This window comes from Oncorhynchus gorbuscha, linkage group LG20, assembly GCF_021184085.1.
Source record: "Oncorhynchus gorbuscha isolate QuinsamMale2020 ecotype Even-year linkage group LG20, OgorEven_v1.0, whole genome shotgun sequence".
Classification (NCBI taxonomy): Eukaryota; Metazoa; Chordata; class Actinopteri; order Salmoniformes; family Salmonidae; genus Oncorhynchus; species Oncorhynchus gorbuscha.
Window position 1 is genome coordinate 4345260 of NC_060192.1, and position 22657 is coordinate 4367916.

At 49.3% G+C, this 22657-nt stretch overlaps 1 pseudogene; it reads left to right on the forward strand.

Moving 5' to 3' along the window:
• The first annotated feature begins 11201 nt into the window (after window positions 1-11201).
• Window positions 11202-14505, forward strand: LOC124007286 (annotated as a pseudogene).
• The last annotated feature ends 8152 nt before the right edge of the window (window positions 14506-22657 follow it).

Genomic DNA, 22657 nt, shown 5'->3' on the forward strand with positions numbered 1-22657 from the left:
CTTAAATCTGCTTGAAAATCAGAAACAAGGTTTGAATATCGCTGTCCATCAATTGACTAAACATGAGACATTTTGACAAAGACAATGGATATAAACTCAGCAAAAAAAGAAACGTCCCTTTTTCAGGACCCTGTCTTTCAAAGATAATTCGTAAAAATCCAAATAACTTCACAGATCTTCATTGTAAAGGTTTAAACACTGTTTCCCATGCTTGTTCAATGAACCATAAACAATGAATTAACATGCACTTATGGCACAGTCATTAAGACACTAAAAGCTTAGGCAATTAAGGTCACAGTTATTAAAATTTAGGACACTACAGAGACCTTTCTACTGACTCTGAAAAACACCAAAAGAAAGATGCCCAGGGTCCTTGCTCATCTGCATGAGCGTGCCTTTGGCATGCTACAAGGAGGCATGAGGACTGCAGATGTGGCCAGTGCAATAAATTGCCATTTCTGTACTGTGAGACGCCTAAGACAGTGCTACAGGGAGACAGTGCTCATCCTCACAGCGGCAGACCACGTGTAACAACACCTGCACAGGATCGGTACATCTGAACATCAAACCTGTGGGACAGGTACAGGATGGCAACAACAACTGGCCGAGTTACACCAGGAACGCACAATCAGTCCATCAGTGCTCAGACTGTCCGCAATAGCTGAGAGAGGCTGGACTGAGGTCTTGTAGGCCTGTTGTAAGGCAGGTCCTCACCAGACATTACCGGAAACAACGTCGCCTATGGGCACAAACCCACTGTCGCTGGACGAGACAGGACTGGCAAAAGTGCTCTTCACTGACGAGTTGCAGTTTTGTCTCAAGGCAGGGGTGATGGTCGGATTTGACAATGCCACAAGCCATACTGCTCGTTCTGTGCATGATTTCCTGCAAGACAGGAATGGCAGTGTTCTGCCATGGCCAGCGAAGAGCCCGGATCTCAATCCCATTGAGCACTTCTGGGACCTGTTGGATCAGATGGTGAGGGCCATTTCCCCCAGAAATGTCCAGGAACTTGCAGGTGCATTTTTGGAAGAGTGGGGTAACAACTCACAGTAAGAACTGGCAAATCTGATACAGTCCATAAGGATGAGCTGCACTGCAAGTACCTAATGCAGCTGTTGGCCACACCAGATACTGACTTACTTTTGATTTTGACCCCCCCTTTGTTCAGGGACACATTGTTCCATTTATGTTAGTCACATATCTGTGGAACTTGTTCAGTTTATGGTGTGGGGAGGGGAGGGGGGGGTGGTGTTCTATAATTTCTCTTCCACATTGATAATGTGGAGTAGGTTGTGTATATTAGTAGGAAAACAAAATCTAATTGAATCCCTTTAAAGATTTATTTTGAAGGCAGCAAAATGTGAAGACTGCGCGAGAGGTGTGTAGACTTTCCCCAGCGACTATATGCATTCAGTGTTCCTGCAGGTTGTCATTATGGCTTCTCTGTGGTGATATATGACACGTGTGCACACATCCCACAGGACACACACACACAACGTCAGTACAAAGGGAAGACAATGGCCTTGGCCGCAGTGGGCCCGTTGTTTAGACGTCTTGTCGTTGATCCAGCATCTCTGGCAGCAGCAGCGAGCAGCTCAGCCCACAGGATTTCCATGGTGTCAACTGACTGTCACAGCACAGGGACCAGCAGCACACCAATACCCTGGCATAACATTACATTAGGTAATGTCCTAGCTAGTGGCCTCAGGGGACATTTACAGATCCAAATAGGTCCGTTTAACACATTAGTCGGGAAGGGGCCAGAGAACCAGCAGATAAGCCAACTCACTTTTATTTCGTTTCACTCTTATAGATATGCTGTATTTGTTTTGAAAACCTATACTGTGTGGCCAAATTAACATCTTGTCAATCAATTATATTTTTTTACAAAACCTCAGTTAAATCAACTGGTCTTGTTACACAGTGAACAATAGGAACCCAGTGAAGGTGTTGTAGTTATTTTACGGTCGTCATAGAGGACCCTGTTAGCCCAGAGCTGGATGTTACACACCGTCTCCCACCTCCAGTTGCACTACCGCTGCTAGCGCTTTCCTGGACATTCATACTGTCATCCGTGTTCCACGTAGTAACCAGCATCTCACTGTTCTTCATTAGAGACACGACAGAGTTGGGACGGCCAGAGTTGTTGCTGCGCATGGAGTAGCGGAAGCAGTACACCCCTCTGACCATGGCTGTGAAGATGCCTATGAAGGAAGATGAATAACACTACCTGATTGCACACACACACACACACACACACACACACACACACACACACACACACACACACACACACACACACACACACACACACACACACACACACACACACACACACACACACACACACACACACACACACACACACACACACACACACACACACACACACACACACACACACACACACTGTAACGGGGTATTGGTTGTGAAGGGTCCAATATGTCCACCGCCAGAGTCTCTGAGAGCTGCAGAGAAGACCACCTTTGGCTGGACTGGGGAATGAATGGATGAATGAATGAATGGATGAATGACCGAACAATCAAGTAGATGTCAAGAAGGACATAGATAGATACATGCCACTTTGAGGAAGAGTGGAACCTTGCTCTTACCAGTTGATAAGCTCTTCTTCAAGGCTTTCAGTTCTTCCTCTTGAGCTGTAATAACAGAAAAGATTTCGTAATAAAACCTCAACATTACAGTGTAGTAAAGGCTCAACAAATTATTATTATTGTCATTATTTTTATTTTTTTCTGCCCTGTAGCTTGGTCTCCACAGCTCCCAGTTTCTGTCCCATGGACCCAAAACCATGGACCGGCCTGCGTCTGGTCCCCTGGACAGGCAGCAGCACAGAGACAGCAGTAGCAAGGCTAGGTCCCCAGGTACCCCTCACTGTCCCGATTACCGCCCAGTCCCCTGGACGGGCAGCAGCACAGAGACAGCAGTAGCAAGGCTAGGTCCCCAGGTACCCCTCACTGTCCCGATTACCGCCCAGTCCCCTGGACAGGCAGCATCACAGAGACAGCAGTAGCAAGGCTAGGTCCCCAGGTACCCCTCACTGTCCTGATTACCCCGCAGTCTCCTGGACAGGCAGCAGCACAGAGACAGCAGTAGCAAGACTAGGTCCCCAGGTACCCCTCACTGTCCCAATTACCACCCAGTCCCCTGGACAGGCAGCAGCACAGAGACAGCAGTAGCAAGGCTAGGTCCCCAGGTACCCCTCACTGTCCCGATTACCACCCAGTCCCCTGGACAGGCAGCAGCACAGAGACAGCAGTAGCAAGACTAGGTCCCCAGGTACCCCTCACTGTCCCGATTACCACCCAGTCCCCTGGACAGGCAGCAGCACAGAGACAGCAGTAGCAAGGCTAGGTCCCCAGGTACCCCTCACTGTCCCGATTACCCCGCAGTCTCCTGGACAGGCAGCAGCACAGAGACAGCAGTAGCAAGGCTAGGTCCCTAGGTACCCCTCACTGTCCCGATTACCCCCCAGTCCCCTGGACAGGCAGCAGCACAGAGACAGCAGTAGCAGGGCTAGGTCCCCAGGTACCCCTCACTGTCCCGATTACCGCCCAGTCCCCTGGACAGGCAGCAGCACAGAGACAGCAGTAGCAAGACTAGGTCCCCAGGTACCCCTCACTGTCCCGATTACCCCCCAGTCCCCTGGACAGGCAGCAGCACAGAGACAGCAGTAGCAAGGCTAGGTCCCCAGGTACCCCTCACTGTCCCGATTACCGCCCAGTCCCCTGGACAGGCAGCAGCACAGAGACAGCAGTAGCAAGACTAGGTCCCCAGGTACCCCTCACTGTCCCGATTACCCCGCAGTCTCCTGGACAGGCAGCAGCACAGAGACAGCAGTAGCAAGGCTAGGTCCCCAGGTACCCCCCCAGTCCCCTGGACAGGCAGCAGCACAGAGACAGCAGTAGCAAGGCTAGGTCCCCAGGTACCCCTCACTGTCCCGATTACCCCCCAGTCCCCTGGACAGGCAGCAGCACAGAGACAGCAGTAGCAAGGCTAGGTCCCCAGGTACCCCTCACTGTCCCCCCCAGTCCCCTGGACAGGCAGCATCACAGAGACAGCAGTAGCAAGGCTAGGTCCCCAGGTACCCCTCACTGTCCTGATTACCCCCAGTCCCCTGGACAGGCAGCAGCACAGAGACAGCAGTAGCAAGGCTAGGTCCCCCCAGGTACCCCCAGTCCCCTCACTGTCCCAGCAGTAGCAAGGCTAGGTCCCCACCCCCCCAGTCCCCTGGACAGGCAGCAGCACAGAGACAGCAGTAGCAAGGCTAGGTCCCCAGGTACCCCCAGTCCCCTCACTGCAGCACAGAGACAGCAGTAGCAAGGCTAGGTCCCCACCCCCAGTCCCCTGGACAGGCAGCAGCACAGAGACAGCAGTAGCAAGGCTAGGTCCCCAGGTACCCCTCACTGTCCCGATTACCCCCAGTCCCCTGGACAGGCAGCAGCACAGAGACAGCAGTAGCAAGGCTAGGTCCCCAGGTACCCCTCACTGTCCCGATTACCCCCCCAGTCCCCTGGACAGGCAGCAGCACAGAGACAGCAGTAGCAAGACTAGGTCCCCAGGTACCCCTCACTGTCCCGATTACCGCCCAGTCCCCTGGACAGGCAGCAGCACAGAGACAGCAGTAGCAAGACTAGGTCCCCAGGTACCCCTCACTGTCCCGATTACCCCCCCAGTCCCCTGGACAGGCAGCAGCACAGAGACAGCAGTAGCAAGGCTAGGTCCCCAGGTACCCCTCACTGTCCCGATTACCGCCCAGTCCCCTGGACAGGCAGCAGCACAGAGACAGCAGTAGCAAGACTAGGTCCCCAGGTACCCCTCACTGTCCCGATTACCCCGCAGTCTCCTGGACAGGCAGCAGCACAGAGACAGCAGTAGCAAGGCTAGGTCCCCAGGTACCCCTCACTGTCCCGATTACCCCCCAGTCCCCTGGACAGGCAGCAGCACAGAGACAGCAGTAGCAAGACTAGGTCCCCAGGTACCCCTCACTGTCCCGATTACCCCCAGTCCCCTGGACAGGCAGCAGCACAGAGACAGCAGTAGCAAGGCTAGGTCCCCAGGGTCCCCTGGACAGGCAGCAGCACAGAGACAGCCCTAGGTCACCCCCAGTCCCCTGGACAGGCAGCAGCACAGAGACAGCAGTAGCAAGGAGGTCCCCAGGTACCCCCAGTCCCCTGGACAGGCAGCAGCACAGAGACAGCAGTAGCAAGGCTAGGTCCCCAGGTACCCCCCAGTCCCCTCAGCAAGGCTAGGTCCCCAGGTACCCCCAGTCCCCTGGACAGGCAGCAGCACAGAGACAGCAGTAGCAAGGCTAGGTCCCCAGGTCCCCAGGCACCCCTCACTGTCCCGATTACCCCAAGGCTAGGTCCCCCCCCCAGTCCCCTGGACAGGCAGCAGCACAGAGACAGCAGTAGCAAGGCTAGGTCCCCAGGTACCCCTCCTCAGAGACAGCCCAAGGCTGTCTCCTGGACAGGCAGCAGCACAGAGACAGCAGTAGCAAGGCTAGGTCCCCAGGTACTGTCCCCCCCCAGTCCCCTGGACAGGCAGCAGCACAGAGACAGCAGTAGCAAGGCTAGGTCCCCAGGTCCCCTGGACAGGAAGCAGCACCCTCACTAGGTCCCCAGGATTACCCCCAGTCCCCTGGACAGGCAGCAGCACAGAGACAGCAGTAGCAAGACTAGGTCCCCAGGTACCCCCAGTCCCCTGGACAGGCAGCAGCACAGAGACAGCAGTAGCAAGGCTAGGTCCCCAGGTACCCCCAGTCCCCTGGACAGGCAGCAGCACAGAGACAGCAGTAGCAAGGCTAGGTCCCCAGGTACCCCCCCAGTCCCCTGGACAGGCAGCAGCACAGAGACAGCAGTAGCAAGGCTAGGTCCCCAGGTACCCCCCCAGTCCCCTGGACAGGCAGCAGCACAGAGACAGCAGTAGCAAGGCTAGGTCCCCAGGTACCCCCCCAGTCCCCTGGACAGGCAGCAGCACAGAGACAGCAGCAGCAAGGCTAGGTCCCCAGGTACCCCCCCAGTCCCCTGGACAGGCAGCAGCACAGAGACAGCAGTAGCAAGGCTAGGTCCCCAGGTACCCCCCCAGTCCCCTGGACAGGCAGCAGCACAGAGACAGCAGTAGCAAGGCTAGGTCCCCAGGTACCCCCCCAGTCCCCTGGACAGGAAGCAGCACAGAGACAGCAGTAGCAAGACTAGGTCCCCAGGTACCCCCCCAGTCCCCTGGACAGGCAGCAGCACAGAGACAGCAGTAGCAAGACTAGGTCCCCAGGTACCCCCCCAGTCCCCTGGACAGGCAGCAGCAAGACTAGAACTTCCTTCATTCTTATTATACATTCTGCAAAAGACTAGAATGTTCTGAGTAGTCTTAAAGAACGGACTGTTCTGCGCAGCTCGAGTGCTCCTCTTTATACTGTCCCCACAGCCAGGGTTATAAAGGGGGCTGGCGACAGAGAGGACTATGTCGTTCTGTTGATAACTCTGTCGATGACATTGTATGTGTGTGCAGGGTTAAGAAACTCTAGTCGACTTTACTGTAATTAAGTGTGATTCCTGAACATATGAGGCAGGAACAAAAACTCCCACATTTCCAAGCACACTTCTTGTGTTTACATATTGCCAACTTGTCAGGTTTGTGTCTGTGGAGCGTTGTGAAATTCCGGAAACTTTTACAACCCTTTTCGTGGAAATTCACATTTATTGTAGAACATTAGAAATATATATGTTTTACATTGTTTATATGTGCGATCATGGTATCCACAAGATACTAGAAACGTTATTGGACCAAATGACACAACATTTTTGCTGTGCATGTTTGATTTGTCTGGAAAAAAAGGTATATTCATCTGAAATGTCAACAAAACATGTGTTATAACTGTAGTTGTGTTTGTGTGTGCGATGTCCAGAGTGTACATAACGTGTGTACAGAGGTATACACAAGTTATGTGCATGTGATGTGTGTGTGTTTACTTCACTACTTTGATGGTGTGTATTTGTGCGGCAGAGGGGTGTGTCCTGTTAGTGTGTGTGGGGGTGGGGCTCTGAATTGGAGGTGCTGATTAGCTAAACCTACCCACCACCACTTGACTGACAGCCAGTTGATTCAGAGAGAGCAAAGTCGATTCTCAGATTCACTCCAGTTTATGCGTTCCTCATTTGCTCTCTGCATGTAATGTAACACTACAAAACATAGTAATACAGTAATGTAAGACTTGTCTTGAGTACATATGACCTCCTTATGTCATAGTATGATTTCATGGTAATCCTAAATTATCATCAACTATTTTTTCACCCTTTTGGGGAATAACAGGGTGTCATGTAATTTGTGAGGCAGCCAGTGGCCGTGCCCAAATACCCGTACGCTGCTGTTCTAAATGGCTTTTTGTGTATATAATAATAATAATAATATATGCCATTTAGCAGACGCTTTTATCCAAAGCGACTTACAGTCATGTGTGCATACATTCTACGTATATGAGAATAGAACGAGTTATAATAGGCTATGTGAAATTTCGAAAATCAATTATTCTTCAAATGCCAGGATGTCATTCCGGTTTTTCAATCAAGTAGAATTCGCTGCACTCCTTCGAGGAAGAGGATCGTCTTTTCACACTCACGGGTTTGACAAAAATACAATTGCGGGTAACAAGCGGGATTGTGCATGAGATGACACCTTCTCAGTATGAATGAGAAGTAATGATGATATTTGTTGCTTAATGCATACGTTTTTAGTAAACAGTACGTTCTAAATAGTATGTCGTACGATTAGTACACGGTGTGTCATCTTAGTAAGTAGTGGCAAGACAGATTTCGGACACAACCACTGACTCTTACCGGTCTGACAGTGGATGTGGCGCCACCTAGTGGGCAAGAGTCAGTAAAGCCAGTGTGTGAGGAGAAGATCTGTGTGCCAGTCGTAGTACACTTGCTGGAAGTGCCTTCCTCTCTTCATTCTCCCCCGCCTCAGAGCCGGTGGACATCACTATATGAGAGATGCAGGGCAGAAAGCAAAGGATTAAACAGTGATTAATGACATACCAATAATCACAATCAATGATATGTTTTCTAGGTTGTAGCAATAATCTGTTTTGTCCTCAGTCTTTAGTACCTTTCTAGCTAGGTTCTCTTTCTCGAAAAATCGTTTTTCAACCTCAAGAGATTCTTGTGGTTTTAAAAAAAAGGTGAAATCTGTAGAATAAATCAGTAGAGGGCTGAAATAAATGTGAGTGTCTGGTGCCCGTGGTGAGTGCCCGTGGTGAGTGCCCGTGGTGAGTGTCTGTGTGGGACAGAGTCAGAGGAGAGCGCACGGTTGAGCTCAGAGAAAGGAGGCCACAGATATAACCAACCTTTTAATGGACAACTGACGACGATGACAAAAAAGGAAAATCAAACTGTAGTCTGTAATGATAGAGAATAAGAGAGTGCTGAGTGGGTGATTAATGAGGAGTTAATTAGAAGTAACGAGGAGCTGTCCAGCTAGATGAACCACAACCACATGGACTGTCCCCTCATGCTGCAGGGCTCCGCTGTCTGGGAGACGAGTGTGTACAGGAGGGTGTGTGTGTGTGTGTGTGTGTGTGTGTGTGTGTGTGTGTGTGTGTGTGTGTGTGTGTGTGTGTGTGTGTGTGTGTGTGTGTGTGAGAGAAAGAATTTTAGTGTGAGAGAATCTGTGCATGTGACAGTGTGAGAGTGTATGCGTGTGGGCATGTGCATGACAGTGCAAGTCTGTGTGGGTGAGTATGAGTGTGTGAGTGTAAGAGTGTGTGTGTCTCTCCATTCTGTTCAGGCACAGTGGAGTGTTAGGCCAGTGAGTGGGTGTTGGTGGGGAGTACAGAGGGGTGGTCACTGACAGGGAGCGCTGTGACCTTTCCCAACCAGGCCCAACCCACTCAGCACTTTGCCTTTCCCACTGAATTACACTCCCCGTCCGCATGAGTGAGAACAGAACCACACACACACACACACACACACACACACACACACACACACACACACACACACACACACACACACACACCACTTAACCAGACCGCCTGTCTACATGCAAGCACACAGAGAGAGAGGGGGCCAATATGGTTTCACGTCCAACCATGAGAGTTGCTTAGCGACCATCAGAACAGTGGAAGGTGGAATGGAGCATAATGACTAAATGATAAGAGCTTGTGTTGTTGCGCAAAAAAAATGACTACTTCCTACTTTTCTCAAAGAACCCCAACTCTTAACTAATCTGTTTGTCATTGGATAAGTGAAGCCATGTCTACACTGAATTATACACTACATGACTTTGGCACCATCATCGGATACCGTGTCAGTTTGTCAAATTTCTGCCCTGGTCAAATGTAAGCGCTGTTATTGTGAAGTGGAAACGCCTAGGAGCCACAACGGCTCAGCCGAGAAATGGTAGGCCACATAAGCTCGCAGAACGGGACCGCCCGAGTTCCGAACTTCCTTTGGAAGAAACATCAGCACCAGAACTGTTCGTTGGGAGCTTCATAAAATGGGTTTCTGTGGCCGAGTAGCCACACGCAGCCGCACACAAGCCTAAGATCACTATGCACAATGCCAATTGGACTCTGCCATCTGGACAATGCCAATTGGACTCTGCTGATTATCCCACACACCTGTCACCATCGCCTCATGACACCCACCTGGACTCCATCACCTCCTTGATTATCTTCCCTATATCTGTCACTCCCATTGGTTCTTTCCTCAGGTGTTATTGACTCTGTTTCATGTCGGTACGTTGTTGGTGGTTTGAGTATTGTTTTGTTTATTTATTAAAACACTCATTGACCCTGTACTTGCTTCCCGACTCTCAGCGCACTCGTTACAACACAGCATACAATGACATTCTAGACGATTCTGTGCTTCCATCTTTGTGGCAACAGTTTGGGGAAGGGCCTTTGCTGTTTCAGCAAGACAATGCCGCCATTCACAAAGCAAGGTCCATACAGAAATGTTTAGTTGAGATTGGTGTGTAAGAACTTGCCTGTACAGAGCCCTGGGATGTCCCTCCTACCATTTCATTCGCTCTTCCGACTGTCCATCAACTCCTGGCTGAACCCGAGATCCCAGACACTGACAAAGCACATGCCTGCAATCGTTTCATCGTAGCTTAGCAGGGGAGAGTGGTTTCATCACGGTCGGACATTCAGAGATCGATGTATAGCCAGTCATCTAAAATAATTTATAGATATTAAACAAACAAAAAAACACTTTGTTTGTCATAAACAGACAATATGAAAGGTGAGTTCCTAACGAGTTCAGGAAGCCAAGCTAGAGCTCTGTGACGTTCACAGCGATGGGGGCAGACGTTATCAAAAGGGACCTTTAGAAAATATGCAAATCTTCTAACACTAAACATACAAACGATATGTATTTTACAGTTATAAGGAAGGTGAAATATTATAGTAGTTTTATAATTTGATTATGCTATATTTATAAAGCATATGTCATGTCAAGCCTTGTTCATACATTATTTTGTATTTACATGCTTTAGGGTGTTTTGTTGCATAGGAAATACATCACTGAAAACATGTACTATTTTCATCATATTCGTACTGTGCACTTGAGCTTGTGTCCTCAAAAAGTGACATTTCAGCGATCTTATAACTATTTACACTAGAAACCTGAGATTTGAACCTTTCTTTGAGTCACTAGCATTACTAGTTCATGTTTACAGTTCCCGCTCAGCCCAGTCAAAACTGTTCGCTGCTCTGGCTCCCCAATGGTGGAACAAACTCCCTCACGACGCCAGGACAGCGGAGTCAATCACCACCTTCCGGAGACACCTGAAACCCCACCTCTTTAAGGAATACCTAGGATAGGATAAAGTAATCCTTCTCACCCCCCCCCCTTTAAGATTTAGATGCACTATTGTAAAGTGACTGTTCCACTGGATGTCATAAGGTGAATGCACCAATTTGTAAGTCGCTCTGGATAAGAGCGTCTGCTAAATGACTTAAATGTAAATGTAAATGTATGGTCCTCTCGTGATGAATAACTACTTTGGAGATGACTTGGATTACATGTGATGACATTTAGTTACATTTAACTGGTTAAACTAGCTTGTCAAAGAGAGTCTAGCCATGTAAAGGGTTAAGTCTACCAGGAAGTGCAGAAAAACTGCTTGACAGTGTCAGATGGGGAGGAGCATGTTAGTTTCACTGTGCTGAAGTGAAATTTAAGAGACGGAGTGTGTATTGTACACGTAAGCACAGTCTTGCATTCTCTTCACAAATCTTTTTTTAAATAACTGCATACAATCTCCAGGCCTTATTTGATACTACAAACAGAAAGAGCTGAGAAAGCAGCCCCAGTTAAAGCAAGGTAAATATTGCATGGACAGATGAAGAACTGGTTAACTAGTGTTTATGTCTTCACCTGTTTTCTTTGAGATGATTTTTCTTTGTGCAATATGGTAAAATATCTATTAGAATTGGGAATTTATTGTATCATAATGTCACTCTTGATGACTATCTGTCACGCCTTGGTCATTGTATTTTGTTTTTTCGTTATATATTTGGTCAGGCCAGGGTGTGACATGGGTTTATATATTGTATTTTCGTATTGTAGTTTGTAGTATTTGGGATTGCGGCTGAGTAGGGGTGTTGTATAGGCTTGGCTGCCTGAGGCGGTTCTCAATCAGAGTCAGGTGATTCTCGTTGTCTCTGATTGGGAACCATATTTAGGTAGCCTGGGTTTCACTGTGTATTTCGTGGGTGATTGTTCCTGCCTCTGTGTAGTTTCACCAGGTAGGCTGTAATTAGGTTTCACATTCCGTTTGTTGTTTTGTATTTTGTAATAGTTATTTCATGTATCACTTTCTTCATTAAAGGCATGAGTAACCACCACGCTGCATTTCGGTCCAACTCTCTTTCGACAAACGAAGAACGACGTTACACTAATAGAGTTGAAGCTTCATTGTACTTGTTTGTGCCCTTCAAAAGACACTTTACATACGCTTATGCACTATGACCGACATAATGTCTTGCGAGTGGACTCATTCTATTACATGTCCCATGATTTGTCATTTGGTCTCTGTCTAGATATGGCATCCTCCAGCAGTCTCCTGTCCGAAGAGCAGTTCCTGTGCTCTATCTGTCTGGATGTGTTCACTGAACCTGTAGCCATTCCATGTGGACACAACTTCTGCAAGGCCTGTATCAGAAAGTACTGGGATACCACTGACCTGTGCCAGTGTCCAATGTGTAAAAAATCATTTGATAGGAGACCAGATCTCTTTGTCAATACTTTCATTTCTGAGATGGCTGCTCAGTTCAGGAAGTCAGTTCAAGTGAAAGCTACCAGAGGCCCAGACCATTGCCCTACTGAGCTGAGAGGAGTGGCCTGTGACGTCTGCACTGGGACGAAGCACAAGGCCCTAAAGTCTTGCCTGGTGTGTCTGGCCTCTTACTGTGAGACTCACCTGGAGGCTCACCAGATCGCCCCAGCCCTGAAGAAACACAAGCTGATCGACCCTGTGGAGAACCTGGAAGACAGGGTGTGTAAGGAGCATGACAAACTCCTGGAGATGTTCTGTAGGACTGACCAGACGTGTGTTTGTGTCTTGTGTATAAAAACAGACCACAAGACTCACTACACCGTCCCACTAAAGGAAGAGTATGGAAAGAAGAAAGCCCAGCTGGGGAAGACGAAGGTAGAAGTGCAGCAGATGATCCAGAAGCAACTGCAGAAGGTTAAGGACATCAAATACTCAATAGCGCTCTGCAAGAGAGACGCAGCGAGCGAGATAGCAGGCAGCGTGCAGGTCTTCACTGCCCTGGTGCGCTCCATTGAGAGAAGCCAGGCTGATTTCATTGAGGTGGTCGAGGAGAAGCTGAAAGCAGCAGAGAGGCGGGCTGAAGGCCTCATTAAAGAGCTGGAGCAGGAAATCGCTGAGCTACAGAGGAGACGCACTGAGCTGGAGCAGCTGTCACACACTGAGGACCACCTCCACCTCCTCCAGAGCTCCGCATCCCTCTGCAGCCTTCCTCCCACCAAGGACTGGTCTAAAATAAGTGTTCGCAGTGATCAGGGTGTGGGCACTCTGAGGAGAGCAGTGTCTCAGCTGGAGGAGACACTCATTAGTGAAGTGAAGAAGTTGTGTGATGCTGAGCTGAAAATGATTCAGCTGTATGCAGTGGATGTGACTCTGGACCCTGATACAGCAAGCAGGTATCTCATCCTGTCTAAGGACAGGAAACAAGTGAGACAGTCCAACACACCAAACAATCACCGTGACAACCCAAATAGGTTTTCCCAGTGTTCCAGTGTGCTGGGAAAGGAGGGCTTCTCCTCGGGGAGATTCTACTATGAGGTACAAGTGAAAGGGGATAGCTGGGATTTAGGAATGGCCGGAGAGTCCAGCAACAGGAAGGGGGACATTGTTCTGAGCCCTCTTGATTTATACTGGGCTGTTGTGCTGAGGAATGGGAACGAGTATAACGCTAATGAAGACTGCTGTCCACCTCTTCCTGAGAGAGAAGCCCCAGAAGGTGGGGGTGTTTGTAGATTATGAGGAGGGTCAGGTCTCTTTTTATGATGTGGAGGCCCGGTCTCATATCTACTCATTCACTGGCTGCACCTTCACTGAGAAACTCTATCCATACTTCAGTCCTTATTTTTCCAAACGTGGTCAAAACTCTATCCCTCTGATCATATGTCCTGTCGAATACACAGACTGAGTTGCAACCTCCAAGTCTAACTTGAGGAATCCGATCTGTTGTCACAAAGGGACAACCAATATGTTTACCAATACTGTCACTGTGATATTTGATTTGTTTCCAACTTATTGTGCAAACAATGGCCTTACGATGTACGGTAGACATTTTAAAACATGCCGGAGCAGCTCTCACGTAGTGAGGTCCCCACCCACCTCCTCCAGAGCTCCCCATCCCTCTGCAGTCTTTCTCCCGTCAAGGACTGGTCTGAGATCAGGGTTCACAGCAGTCTGGGTGTGGGGCAACTGCAGAGAGCTGCGTCTCAGCTGGAGGAGACACTGTGGAGTGGAGTGAAGTGAAGAAGTTGTGTGATGCTGAGCTGAAGAGGATTCAGCAGAATGCTGTGGATGTGACTCTGGACCCTGATACTGCTCACTTCTGTCTCACACGGTCTCAGAACAAGAAACAAGTGAGAAACCCGTGTTATAGTCTCCCTGACAAAGAGGTTTGACCCAGCTGCTTGTGTCCTGGGAAATAAGGACTTCTCCTCTGGGAGATTCTACTATGAGGTGCAGGTGAATGGGCTTAACTGGGGTTTTAGGAGTGGTCAGGGAGTCCACAAACAGGAAGGGATACCTAACAACGAGTCCTAAGGATGGATATTGGACCATGTGGCGGAAGACTGGAAATACGTATCAAGATAATGTTGTCCTCAAATCAAATGTATTTATTAAGCCCTTTGTACATCAGCTGATATCTCAAAGTGCTGTATAGAAACCCAGCCTAAAACCCCAAACAGCAAGAAATGCAGATGTAGAAGCACGGTGGCTAGGAAAAACTAGGAAAAACTCCCTAGAAAGGCCAGAACCTAGGAAGAAACCTAGAGAGGAACCAGGCTATGTGGGGTGGCCAGTCCCCTTCTGGCTGTGCCGGGTGGAGATTATAACAGAACATGGCCAAGATGTTCAAATGTTCATAAATGACCAGCATGGTCAAATATTAATAGTCACAGGCCGAACAGTTGAAACTGGAGCAGCAACACGGCCAGGTGGACTGGGGACAGCAAGGAGTCATCATTCCAGGTAGTCCTGAGGCATGGTCCTAGGGCTCAGGTCCTCCAAGAGAGAGAAAGAAAGATAGAGAGAGAATTAGAGAGAGCATACTTAAATTCACACAGGACACCGGATAGACAGGAGAAGTAATCCAGATATAACAAACTGACCCTAGCCCCCTGACACATAAACTACTGCAGCATAAATACTGGAGGCTGAGACAGGAGGGGTCAGGAGACACTATGGCCCCATCCGATGATAACCCCGGACAGGGCCAAACAGGAAGGATATAACCCCACCCACTTTGCCAAAGCACAGCCCCCACACCACTAGAGGGATATCTTCAACCACCAACTTACCATCCTGAGACAAGGCCGAGTATAGCCCACAAAGATCTCCGCCACGGCACAACCCAAGGGGGGGCACCAACCCAGACAGGAAGATCACATCAGTGACTCAACCCACTCAAGTGACGCACCCCTCCTAGGGACGGCATGAAAGAGCACCAGTAAGCCGGTGACTCAGCCCCTGTAATAGGGTTAGAGGCAGAGAATCCCAGTGGAAAGAGGGGAACCGGCCAGGCAGAGACAGCAAGGGCAAGGGTTCGTTGCTCCAGAGCCTTTCCGTTCACCTTCACACTCCTGGGCCAGACTACACTCAATCATATGACCCACTGAAGAGATGAGTCTTCAGTAAAGACTTAAAGGTTGAGACCGAGTTTGTGTCTCTCACATGGATAGGCAGACCATTTCATAAAAATGGAGCTCTTTAGGAGAAAGCCCTGCCTCCAGCTGTTTGCTTAGAAATTCTAGGGACAATTAGGAGGCCTGCGTCTTGTGACCGTAGCGTACGTGTAGGTATGTACGGCAGGACCAAATCAGAGAGATAGGTAGGTGCAAGCCCATGTAATGCTTTGTAGGTTAGCAGTAAAAATCTTGAAATCAGCCCTTGCCTTGACAGGAAGCCAGTGTAGGGAGGCTAGCACTGAAGTAATATGATCAAATTTTTTGGTTCTAGTCAGGATTCTAGCAGCCGTATTTAGCACTAACTGAAGTTTATTTAGTGCTTTATCCGGGTAGCCGGAAAGTAGAGCATTGCAGTAGTCTAACCTAGACGTAACGAAAGCATGGATACATTTTTCTGCATCATTTCTGGACAGAAAGTTTCCGATTTTTTTTTCCTCCTCTGCCTGAGAGAGAGAAGCCCCAGAAGGTGGGAGTGTTTGTGGATTATGAGGAAGGTCAGGTCTCTATTTATGATGTGGAGGCCCGGTCTCATATCTACTCTTTCACTGGTTGCACCTTCACTGAGAAACCCGATCCATTATTTAGCTCTTCCATTACGAGTCGTGGTAAAAAAAAAAACTGTACCTCTGATAATTTCTCCTGTCAATCACACAGACTGAGTTTCAACCTCAAATTCTAACTTGTGATATAAGCCAATGCTAACTGCTGTTGTCGCAAGGAAAACCAATATGTTCACCATTACTGTCGCTGTCACAATTATTGTTTTTTTCACCTGGTTCAAACACCATTGTTTCCATCATTGTGCAACCAATGGCCTTATACAATATGAAACATTAGATAGGCATTTTTCAAAACATGACATGTTCACATAACAGGTAGAATGTATCCTATGTCTAGGCAGGCGGTGTATTGTGACCTCCTGTGAAGAATACTACATACATATATATACATACATATATGTTTAAATCATCTAAAAAGTGATAATCTATCGGTCTATGTGATTACTGAAGTGTATACAGTATACTATGTTCATGCAGCCACCCACTACAAGTGTTGGATATTAAAGTCAATTGTCTTCCCTTGAATGTGTTTCTGTCAGTGACAGTATCACAGTAAGACTTGTATCTCTACACCATACAGCAATGCAGGGACAGAGGTGAGAATACAAGCATTTCATTGATCTATGCCCTGCAGTATATCGGTGACAGTGACATATATTCCTAGTAACTTACAGCAGAGGTGCAAATGAATGAACAACCAGTAGGCACACTGCTACACTGTCCACTCTCTCTCTCTCTTTCTTTTCCCTCTCTCGCTCACTCATTTTCTCCCTCTGTTAAAACTCTGCTGGTATTTCCAGGTTTTCTTCTAGTTTCTAACCTCTGACTGACAACAGAAAAACAGTTCAGCCATGTGAAGAGTTAAGTCTTACTGCAAGTGGAGAAAATTGCATGACAGTATTAGATGGGGAGGAGTTTCACTTTTGCTGAAGTGAAACCTAAGTCGAGAGACTTTATGCGTATTGTGCTCAGAAAGAAAACATATGTATGGTTTTGAACAACTACACAGTCCCTACACAGGAAGCGACCAGAAAGCCAACAGATAAAATACAGTAAGCCAATTAACTGTTATTTAGTTTCACTCTTGTACAGTTCTGATATATTTACAGTATGGCCAGAATAATGTCTTGTAAATAAATTCTAATCTTTACAAAATCTCAGTTAAATGAACTGGCCTTGTTACACGGTGAACAGTAGAAACCCAGTTAGTGTTACAGTGCCTTGCGGAAGTATTCGGCCTCCTTGAACTTTGCTGTTCACAAATGCTCTTCATCCAACCTCACTGAGCTCGAGCTGTTTTGCAAGGAGGAATGGGAAAAAATTTCAGTCTCTCGATGTGCAAAATTGATAGAGACATACCCCAAGCGACTTACAGCTGTAATCGCAACAAAAGGTGGCGCTACAAAGTATTAACTTAAGGGGGCTGAATAATTTTGCACGCCCAATTTTTCAGTTTTCGATTTGTTAAAAAAGTTTGAAATATCCAATAAATGTCGTTCCACTTCATGATTGTGTCCCACTTGTTGATTCTTCACAAAAAATACAGTTTTATATCTTTATGTTTGAAGCCTGAAATGTGGCAAAAGGTCGCAAAGTTCAAGGGGGCCGAATACTTTCGCAAGGCACTGTATAGTTATTACTGTCAAGACATCCAGCGAAGTATGTCCCTCTCCTTGTTCAGGCGGTGTTCGGCGGTCGATGTCACCGGCCTTCTAGCCATCACTGATCCACTGATCCATTTTTCATTTTCCATTAGTTTTGTCTTGTCTTCCTTCACACCTGGTTCCAATCCCATCAATGACATGTTGTGTATTTAACCCTCTGTTCCCCCTCATGTCCTTGTCGGAGATTGTTTGATTGTATGTGATATTTTTGTATCCACTTTTGTTATTTTGTACATTTTGGTTTTTGGAGTTTTATCAGCATTTATTAAACAATTCCGTTTTTACCAAGTTCGTTCTCCTGCGCCTGACTTCCCTGCCACCAACACGCACCCCTTACAGAATCTCCGACCACAACTATGGAGTCAGCAGGAGAAGATACCCCGGCCATTGAGGTGGAAGAGCGCGTCCAGGAGCATGCAGCTTTGCTTCACCATCTTGGCGTCACCATGGATCTCGTTGTCCAGACAATGGACCCCTGGGAGAGACAAGGAGTTTTTCCAGCGCCTCCACCAGCACAACTGGGGTTTCCCCTGAGCGCCCCCTTTCCGCCTGAACCCAGTGGGATCCGTCTCTCCTTGCCACAGGAGTACGACAGGAGTACTGCCAACTGCCAGGGTTTCCTCCTCGAACAAAACCTCTATCTGCCCACGGTCCACCCAGCTCCATCAGACCATGAGAGGGTGTCCGCCCTCGTCTCGTGCCTCACCAGGAAAGCCCTGGAGTGGGCCAACGCCGTATGGAGAGAGGGAGATGCGGCGTTGGACCAGTTTGGGGAGTTCACCCCCAAACTGCGCCTCTACCATTTGAGGCAGGAGACAAGGAGAGCCCAGGAGTTCGCTCCCTGGAGTTTAGGACCCTGGCAGCCAGCGCGGGATGGAACAACAGGGCCCTGATTGATCATTACCGCTGCAGTCTACGCAATGACGTCTGTCGGGAGCTGGCCTGCAGAGACACCACCCTCTTGTTTGACCAGCTGGTGGACCTGTCCATCCGGCTGGACAACCTGCTGGCTACTCGCGGATGTTCAGATTGGGGTCTGCTGGTTCCATCCTCCCACACCCCCCCCCTCGGAGGGGGTTCCCGCTCATGCAGAGGTCACACTGCCGGTCGGGGCTGGGTGGGTTCCTCTGGGAATCGTGACAGCAGGCAGGGCGCTCTGGCGTCACCCCAGGTGAGCTGGCACCATCCTCACCCAGAGTCCTCTGTTGCGCATATGTTTGTGTCTGTCACTTTTCCTGAGGTTTCCACGCATTCTCAGCATAAGGCGCTCGTCGATTCAGGCGCAGCTGGGAATCTCATTTATAAAGCTTTAGCCCATAGTTTAGGGATCCCCATTTTTCCTGTGGATGTGCCTTTCCCCGTTCACTCCTTAGATAGTTGACAATTAGGGTCAGGGTTCATTAGGGAGGTCACCGCTCCTTTGGGCATGGTGGCGCAGGGGGGTTATACGGCGAGAATTAGCCTCTTCCTTATTGACTCTCCTACGTTTCCAGTGGTGCTGAGACTACCCTGGTTAACTTGTCATAACCCCACTGTTTCTTGGCCACAGAGGGCTCTCACGGGGTGGTCGCAAGAGTGCTCAGGTAGGTGTTTAGGGATTTCCGTTGGTGCTACTACGGTGGAGAGTCCAGACCAGGTCTCCACCTTGCGCATTCCCCTTGAATATGCCGATTTGGCTCTCGCCTTCTCCAAAAAGAAGGCGACTCAATTACCACCTCATCGACGGGGCAATTGTGCGATAGATCTCCTGGTAGACTCTGCACTTCCCAGGAGTCACGTAGATCCCCTCTCACAGGCGGAGACGGAGGCTATGGAAACATATGTCTCTGAATACCTGAGTCAGGGGTACATCCGGTCGTCCACTTCACCTGTCTCCTCGAGTTTCTTTTTTGTGACTACCGGGGTCTAAATCAGATCACGGCGAGGTATAGTTACCCGCTGCAGATCATAGCCACAGCGATAGAGTTAATGCACAGGGCACGCTTCTTCACCAAACTAGGTCTCAGGAGCGCTTACAACATGGTGCGTATCCGAGAGGGAGACGAGTGGAAGACGGCTTTCAGTACCACCTCTGGGCACGACGAGTACCTCGTCATGGCGTACAGGTTGACGAATGCGCCATCAGTCCAAGTTTTCGTAGACAACATTTTCAGGGACCTGCACGGGCAGGGTGTAGTGGTGTATATTGATGACATTTTGATATACTCCGCTACACACGCCAAGGTGGGCAAAGTGCTTGGTCGCCTGTTGGAACATGACCTGTACGTCAAGGCTGAGAAATGCCTGTTCTTCCAACAGTCCGCCTCCTTCCTAGGGTATCACATTTCCAAGTCAAGGGTGGAGATGGAGAGTGACCGCATTGCAGCCGACTCCCACCACGGTAAAGGAGGTGCCGCGATTCTTAGGGTTTGCCAACTACTACCGGAAGTTTATCTGGGGTTTTGGTCAGGTAGCAGCTCCCATTACCTCACTGCTGAAGGGGGACCCGGTGCGCTTGCAGTGGACAGCTGAGGCGGACAGGGCTTTTAGTCACCTGAGGGCTTTGTTTACCTCGGCTCCCATGCTGGCCCATCTGGATCCCTCTTTGCATTCATAGTGGAGGTGCACGCATCTGAGGCTGGGATAGGAGCCGTGCTCTCTCAGCGCTCAGGTATGCCACCGAAGCTCCGCCCTTGTGCCTTCTTCTCGAAGTAGCACAGTCCGGCGGAGCGAAACTATGACGTGGGGGATCGGGAGTTGTTGGCTGTCGGCTTGAGGGGGCTAGACACTCTTTTCTCATCTGGACTGACCACCGCAATTTGGAGTACATCCGGGTGGCGAGGAGACTGAACCCTCGCAGGGCAAGGTGGGTCATGTTTTTCACCAGTTTTGTGTTTACCCTTTCCTACAGACCTGGCTCCCAGAACGTTAAAGCAGACGCATTGTCCCGGCTGTATGACACAGAGGAGCGGCCCATGGATCCCACTCCCATACTCCTCGCCTCTTGCTTGGTGACGCCTGTAGTCTGGGAGCTGGATGCGGACATTGAGCAGGCGTTGCATACAGAGCCCTCTCCCCTTCAGTGTCCAGCTGGGCGTCTGTACGTTCCATCTGTTGTCCGCAACTGGCTGATCCATTGGGCCCATACGTCACGCTCCTCTGGTCATCCTGGTATCGGTCGGACGGTAAGCTGTCTTAGTGGGGAAGTACCGGTGGCCCACTTTAGCTAAGGACGTGAAGGTTTATGTTTCCTCCTGCCCAGTGCAAGGCTCATAGACTCCTGCCCAGAGGTAAGTTACAACCCCTACCCGTTCCACAACGGCCGTGGTCGCACCTGTCGGTGGATTTCCTGACCCATCTTCCTCCTTCACAGGGTAACACCACGATCCTGGTTGTTGTGGATCGTTTTTCTAAGTCCTGTCATCTCCTCCCGTTGCCCGGTCTCCCTACGGCCCTACAGACTGCGGAGGCTCTATTTACACACGTCTTCCGGCACTATGGGGTGCCTGAGGATATGGCGTTCATGGAACGTCTGGGGGTCTCGGTCGGCCTTACCTCAGGTTTTCACCCCGAGAGTAACGGGCAGGTGGAGAGAGTTAACCAGGATGTGGGTAGGTCTTATTGACAGGACCGGCCGGGGGAGTGGGCAGCGTTCGTGCCCTGGGCAGAAATGGCCCAGAACCCGCTCCGCCACTCCTCCACTAACCTTTCTCCCTTCCAGTGTGTACTGGGGTATCAGCCGGTTCTGGCTCCCTGGCATCAGAGTCAGACGAGGCTCCTGCGGTGGACGACTGGTTCTGGTGCGCGGAGGATACATGGAAGGCCGCCCATGTCCACCTTCAGCACGCCACACTGCGCCAGAAAGTGGGCGCAGACCGTCACCACAGTGAGGATCGAAACCAGCCCCTCCTCCTGCCCTGCCGGAAGCTGGGTCCGCGGTTTGTGGGGCCATTTAAAGTCCTGAGGAGATTGAACGAGGTATGTTACAGGTTACAGCTTCCCCCAGATTAACCCCTTGTTCCATGGGTCTCTCCTCAGTCTGGTGCCGGCTGCCCACTCCAGGAGTCTGAGGTACGGGAGGTTCTTCCATCCCCTCTGGACATCGAGGGGGCCCCGGTGTACTTTTTTCGTTCCATACTAGATTTGTGACGTCGGGTGAGGGGCCTTCAGTACCTCGTGGATTGGGAGGGGTACGGTCCGGAGGAGAGATGCTGGGTTCCGTGTTGGATCCTACTATGCTGCGAGATTTCCAGCTGGAGCCGCGCATCGGGGGGGAGACTGTCACAACTTCCGCCGAAGTCGGCCCCTCTCCTTGTTCGGGCGGTGTTCGGCAGTCGACGTCACCGGCCTTCTAGCCATCACTGATCCATTTTTCATTTTCCATTGGTTTTGTCTTATCTTCACACCTGATTACAATCCCATCAATTACATGTGTATTTAACCCTCTGTTTCCCCTCATGTCCTTGTCGGAGATTGTTTGATTGTATGTGATGTGCATGTATTGTGTTGGTGTGTGATGGGTTTTGTACTCACTTTTGTTATTTTGTACATTTGTTTTTTTATCAGCATTTATTAAACAACTCCATTTATAGAAAGTTTGTTCTCCTGCGCCTGACTTCCCTGCCACCAACACGCACCCCTTACAATTACTGTCATCATAGACGACCCTGTCAGCCCAGAACTGGATGGCAACTTCTGGGTTCATATGTAGCTTTAGCTAAGTTGTAGAAATTGTGCATGTTTTTGTCTGCAAAATTTGGATTTCCTGTGCCTTACTTGTCCACAATTCGTTCTGTTAGATTACATGTTAGATATTACTGCATGGTCGGAACTAGAAGCACAAGCAATTTGTGACAATCGAATGAACATCTGCTAACCATGTGTGACAAATAAAAATGTATTTGATTTGCAAGGCATGCAATTTTGTTTGCACTTCCTTGCGTGATGCACACCATTGCTGGCGGAGGGTAGTAGA